General features: G+C 36.0%; 1 long non-coding RNA gene across 1 annotated transcript; it reads right to left on the bottom strand.

Annotated features, from left to right (window-relative positions):
- Nucleotides 1-332: 332 nt before the first annotated feature.
- On the bottom strand, nt 333-2605 carry LOC127107018 (uncharacterized). The gene is made up of 2 exons (XR_007795601.1): nt 1897-2605; nt 333-628 (listed from the first exon to the last, which is right to left on the bottom strand). It is a non-coding gene; the product is annotated as an uncharacterized LOC127107018 (long non-coding RNA).
- Between the last annotated feature and the right edge of the window lie 3025 nt (nt 2606-5630).

Here is a 5630-nt window from a genome sequence, read left to right as displayed (position 1 = left end):
TGAATCTTTCCTATTTTCAACCATTTTTACCATCATATTTCAATTCCTTTCCACATTTCCATTTAAACCAAATTCAACATTTTCATAGATAAGCAAATTCTATTCATTCGATTTCAAAATGCATTTTCGTTTCCATTTAAACCAAATTCAACATTTACATTTATTCAATCATAAACTGTGTCATTCAAACCTCATATGTTCAATGTCAATTACACATATTCATTATCCAACACCATTCATTATTCAACCGTTATTTCCAAAACCATTTCATTACACAATCGTTTCCATCAACAATTCCAAAATTACATTACACTTCAAAAACTACAAATTCATGTTACAACTATACATTTTCATATATTTCAATTTCAAATTCCATACATAACCATACATAGTCAAAGTTACATAACCATTTCAAATATCATTCCACTTTCCATACATTCCAAAACATAAACCATTACACTTTCAATTTCAAATTTCATTCATACAAATCACATACAATTTCTATTATTTCATGACAACCAATACAACTATTACAAGGATCAGAATAATAACTCCAAGCCAATTCCAAGCAAGCCAATGTAAACCAAGTCCTTGCATCCAAATTCCAAATTGAAACCGAACCATTAACCTGCAAAACACAAATACACATTAATTTGAGTCATAACCTACAACAGGAACTCTTTCCATTTTCACTAACTTCAACACATTTTTTCAACAATCACAACATGTATTTTCCTCAATTCAAAACCACTTGTAACGGTTTCCTAATTAGCTAACAGTAAAAAACCATTTTAACTTCCTTTCCTCACTTCTAATTCCATTTCCCTCTCAATCCTTCTAACCGTCCCTACCTAACCTCTAACAGCTAAGACGAACTACCTAAGAGGGAATTCTCAACATTTTTCCCATTGACTTCACACTCTTCAAGAGAAAACTCACCCTTCAAGGTTAAGATAACCAAAAATAAACCTCATATTCCAACACTTGGAACCAATTCAAAACCAGTTTTCATTAACAATTCAGCTCAGTCGTTCATCTTCCAAACTAACTTTTAACCATCTCCCTCACCTCTAACCAACTACTGGATGAATTCTCTCAACCTAACTGTTTTCTAACCAATTCCCAACTGTCATAACCACCTTCCAAGAGTAAAAAGACCAATCTCTAACTGCAAACATAATGGGGATAATTCTCCAACTAAGTACAAAACCAATTTCCAACTGAATCCCTTAATTTCCAAACTGATAACCAATTCTGAAAAAAAACCTGCAGAATGACAGAACTCCTTAAAACCCTCCATTTTTTCTCAACCAAACCTGAACACCCTTCAACTGATAACCTCACCTCCAACTGATAACCAAATAAATACTCTGCAACCCTCAACAAAACTTCTTAAAAAAACTCCCTAACTGAAACCATTAACAGATTTTCACCCAACCAAATCCTTCAAAGAGAACCTCAACCGAACTCCACTCTCGAACCTTCAACCCTCAATCGTTTTCAACAAGTCTAACATCCTCCAACAAACTCTAAAAACCAACTCCAAACCGGTTTCAAAACCACTTTTCAATCACCCTGCAACTCCCTCATAATTTCCAGAATCCAGTCTTCAACTCCAAGAAAAACTTCACTCTCAAAAATTCTGAACCTGCATAAAAGTCCTCCATTTTCTCTTAACCAACCTCTCTAACCTCACTCCCTCACAAACCCTACGAACAAAAACTTCCATAACACAAGCAGACCAACAAAACGCATACTAGAGGAAAAGAAAACAGAAAAAAATAGAAGAAGATTGGGAGGAAACAGAAGCAGGACAAGGGAGATAGCAGAAGAAAAAATCAAGAAAAAGGGGAGAGAAGCATCGCAATTGAAAAACAAAAAAAAAATCCATCTCACCTTTTCAATCATCTTCATCCCTCAACTTTGAAGAAATTTTTACCCATTCGGAACCATCTTCACTCCCTTGGATTCCACCTTCAAGAAACTTGGCCAACCATCACTCGACCTGTTTCGGTCCCACTCAATCGTGTTGCTTCTACCGCTTGCAAGTTTCCGGCGACTTCCTCCTTGGTTCTTCGATCCCAGTTTCCAGTATACAGCTCTCCAGTGAGATAAGCCATAACAAAATTGCGGCGTTTACTCTGGCGGATGAGAACGTGATAAACCGTCTCGGTGTTTGGGAGGACTATCCTTCATTCTTCCGTCGTCACGTGGTGCCTTGCAAGTTTCTGTGGAACGTTTTGTTGGATTTGGTTGACGGTGCGGAGTTGCCAGCGTTTTTGGAAGGGTTTACCATCAAAAGATACGAGGGACTTTGTGTCAATTTGTTGGACGTAGTTGTATTGAGGGGGAGACACGGATATCCCGATTGAAATAGATTCTTTTTGGAGTTTCACTGGCACGCGAGTCACAGTCGCACTGAAATCCATTCTTCCAAAGAGAGTACATGACTCCAAGGACCTTAGTCAACCATTGGCTTTAGAAGTTTAGGACAACCTCACTTAGAGGAGATCATCCTTAGGGTATTGTTGACCCGTAAGTTATCTTATGGTGACAACGATACTTTTTCCTCGTGATTAGTGAATCTAAGCATCTTCATAAGTCTTAGTACTCATCTTGTGAGGGGACATGGTTATTTCTTGCAGGGAAATAAACCTTCAACCTACCTTGTGAACCCTTGGATCTATGATGTTGCATGCCATTTTGTAAGACCCCAATTTTGACCCTAAGATCCCTCATGCAATTTCATCATAAGCATTAGCATTAGGATCATACATTGGCATCCTCCTTACCCCTCTCTCATTAGGTTTATTTTGGGAGAGATCACCAAGCACCATGTGATTGTATCATACTTGTATGTTATCATTTTACTAACCAAAATATCAAAAATATGTCTTTGCATTTGCCTAACTCTTTTGTAGGTAGGGCATAATCACATTGATTTATCAAGTTCATATCTAAGGTTTAAGGCCCTCCTGACAAAGAGCATAACCATGAATTTGATCCAAGAATGGTTATAAGCATCATATATGAGTTCCATTGATTCCTACATGTTATATTGATCAAGTTTTTTCAAGAGTTTGAAGGTGATTTGCCTTGGAAACCCTAGTTTGTCTAGGTATCTTGAGTAACTTCTCCAACAAGCCATCTCACCAATTGATCAAATTTCTCAAGGGACACCTAAAAATTCATAATATTATGCATATATGATCTACCATTATCCAAGGAAGTCAAGAGAATTAAAGGTTAGCAAGTTGGTTGATGGTGATTGGCCAGATGAATTCATCTGATCAAAACTGGGTCTCCCTAGGCCCTATCTCCTACAATTTTAACCATATGAAAATGATTACAAGAGAAAAATTACTCTAAATGACATTCCAAACAACTTTAATGTTGATACCTAGAGGTAGTTTTGCTTGGAAAATCATTTTCTATGTTGAAACATTATAGGTCATTTTGTCTAAACCCTAATTTGAAAGTCAACTTCCCAAGGCCATAACTTGCTCAATTTTTATGAGATAAAATATTTCCAAGTTGCACAATCAAGTTAAATATGTCTACTTTAAAATTGTATTTTTGGAGTGAGAGCTAATTAAACTTTTATGAGCATCTGATATGAGGATACATTATAGGTCATTTTTTACCTATACCATTGAACAAGTGATTTTTCCAAACTTCAAAAATGCATAACTTTATCATTATAAATCAAAATGACATGAAATTGGTGACCATTTTAAAGGTATTTGAAAGAGATACAACTTTGATGAAGACACTTTTCTCATTTGAAGCTCACATAAAAAGTTAAGCAAGATGAAATATTGAGATATATGGCTTGACACTTAGAAAAAATTTCAACAGGTTGAAATTTCCAAACTTCCACCTTCAAATTCACCATGATCCCAGCTCCAAATGAAAAAGTGTTCAACATCAAACTTGTTTCCCTTGATCCAAGCTTTCCGAAGAACCCAAGTTCATGCATTTTGGATGAAGTTTGCTAGGGTTGCACATGGCTTTAACAGAGCTGCACCATTGGAGGAAATCAAATGTCCAAAACTCCATTTCACATTGCCTTGCCAATCAAGCATCATTTGAACTTCAGTACAGTTGTAATTGGATCAAAATGGATTGCTTCATGGGCCTGTACACGCCCATGCAAGCTTGTGCATCACATTGCCAAATTTAGCAAATTTTCAAGTGTGCAATTATCAATCCCAAATGCTATAAATACATGGCCTCTGAGCCCATTTCAAACACACCTTGCGCGCCAGCTTTGCCCCCCAATTGAAACCCTCTCATTCTAAAGGAAAACCTAATAATTTTCAATCTGAAAATTGAGTTTGAATCTCAACTGTTTAGAGATTCAAGAACTCCAGGATCCAAAGCCTTGCACCATTGCTAACCACTCCCTGCAAGCTTCTCAAGTGTGATCAGATCGTGTTTGAAGCAAGCAACCTCAAGTTCAACACAACATTGAAGGTAATTTTCAGAAACTTCATCTCTTCGATTCTCACTCAATTCTCATCATTTCTCTTGGATTTTTGGTTGTCTGAAGTCCTACCAATGTAGGCAAGAAGATTGAGTTGCTTAGAGGTTAAATCGAAGCAACTCAGTTGACACACCTCAAAATTCAACTCCTCATATCTTTCTATATATGTGGAGTTAGTTAAAATTGAGATCAGATTCGTGCTCTACGCCATTTTTTCTTTCTGATCATGTCCTCTTTTTTTATTTTGGTGATGGTTAAGGGTGGACCAGTCCGGTGAGGTCTACCGGAGAAGAAGACCGGAGCTCTGGCTCCGGTGGTGCGTTGGCACGTCTCCCAGCCACAGGGTCCTTTCAAAATGTTTTAATCCTGAGCGCCCATTGTGATTACCCTTGGTACAACGCGCTGACTCGTGTGTTTGGTGGAACGCGCGTTTCAGACCACTTGATCTGCCACCTCAATTAATGAGGGAGATCAAGTGGTCCACGTTTTTTTTGATTTTTTGATTTTAATTTTTATTCCTTTGATTTTCATTAATTCATATTAATTTTAATATTAATCCAAAAAATATGAGAGTTTCACCAAAAAATTTCAAATAATTTCCTCTTTCATATTTTGAATTTAAATTATTTTTTAGATCATTATTAATATTTTTCATGATTTAATTGATTTTGTGATTATTTTTAATTGTTTAAAAATACTTTTAAGTCTTTAAAAATTTTGAAAAGTTTTCTCCAAGGTCCTTTGACCTTGTTTGACCTATGATAAATCTCATGGCCATTTCTTTGGTATTTTGATGAGGTTTTAGGAATTTGACAAACCATATTTAATTTAAATGCCTTATTTTAGTATTTTTAATTTGAATAAATGCCAAATAATTGTGTTGACCTATTGTGATGGCTTGTATAAGTTTGACTATTGTTGTTGGGCCTTGGTCAAGGTTGATTTGACTTTGTTAAGTTAATATCATTGGATTTAGGGGATTGATGGAATGTACATTCCATCTCACAAAATGAATGAATGAAATTAATTTGGTAAAACTCTTTCATATATATAATGAGGTTGTAATTTGTAATTTATAATGAGGTTGTACTAACTTTTAACCATCTCCCTCACCTCTAACCAACTACTGGATGAATTCTCTCAA

Source organism: Lathyrus oleraceus, chromosome 7, assembly GCF_024323335.1.
Source record: "Lathyrus oleraceus cultivar Zhongwan6 chromosome 7, CAAS_Psat_ZW6_1.0, whole genome shotgun sequence".
NCBI classification, from domain to species: domain Eukaryota; kingdom Viridiplantae; phylum Streptophyta; class Magnoliopsida; order Fabales; family Fabaceae; genus Lathyrus; species Lathyrus oleraceus.
The sequence above is the reverse complement of the archived record's forward strand: the minus strand, read 5'-3'. Positions and strand labels throughout refer to the sequence as shown.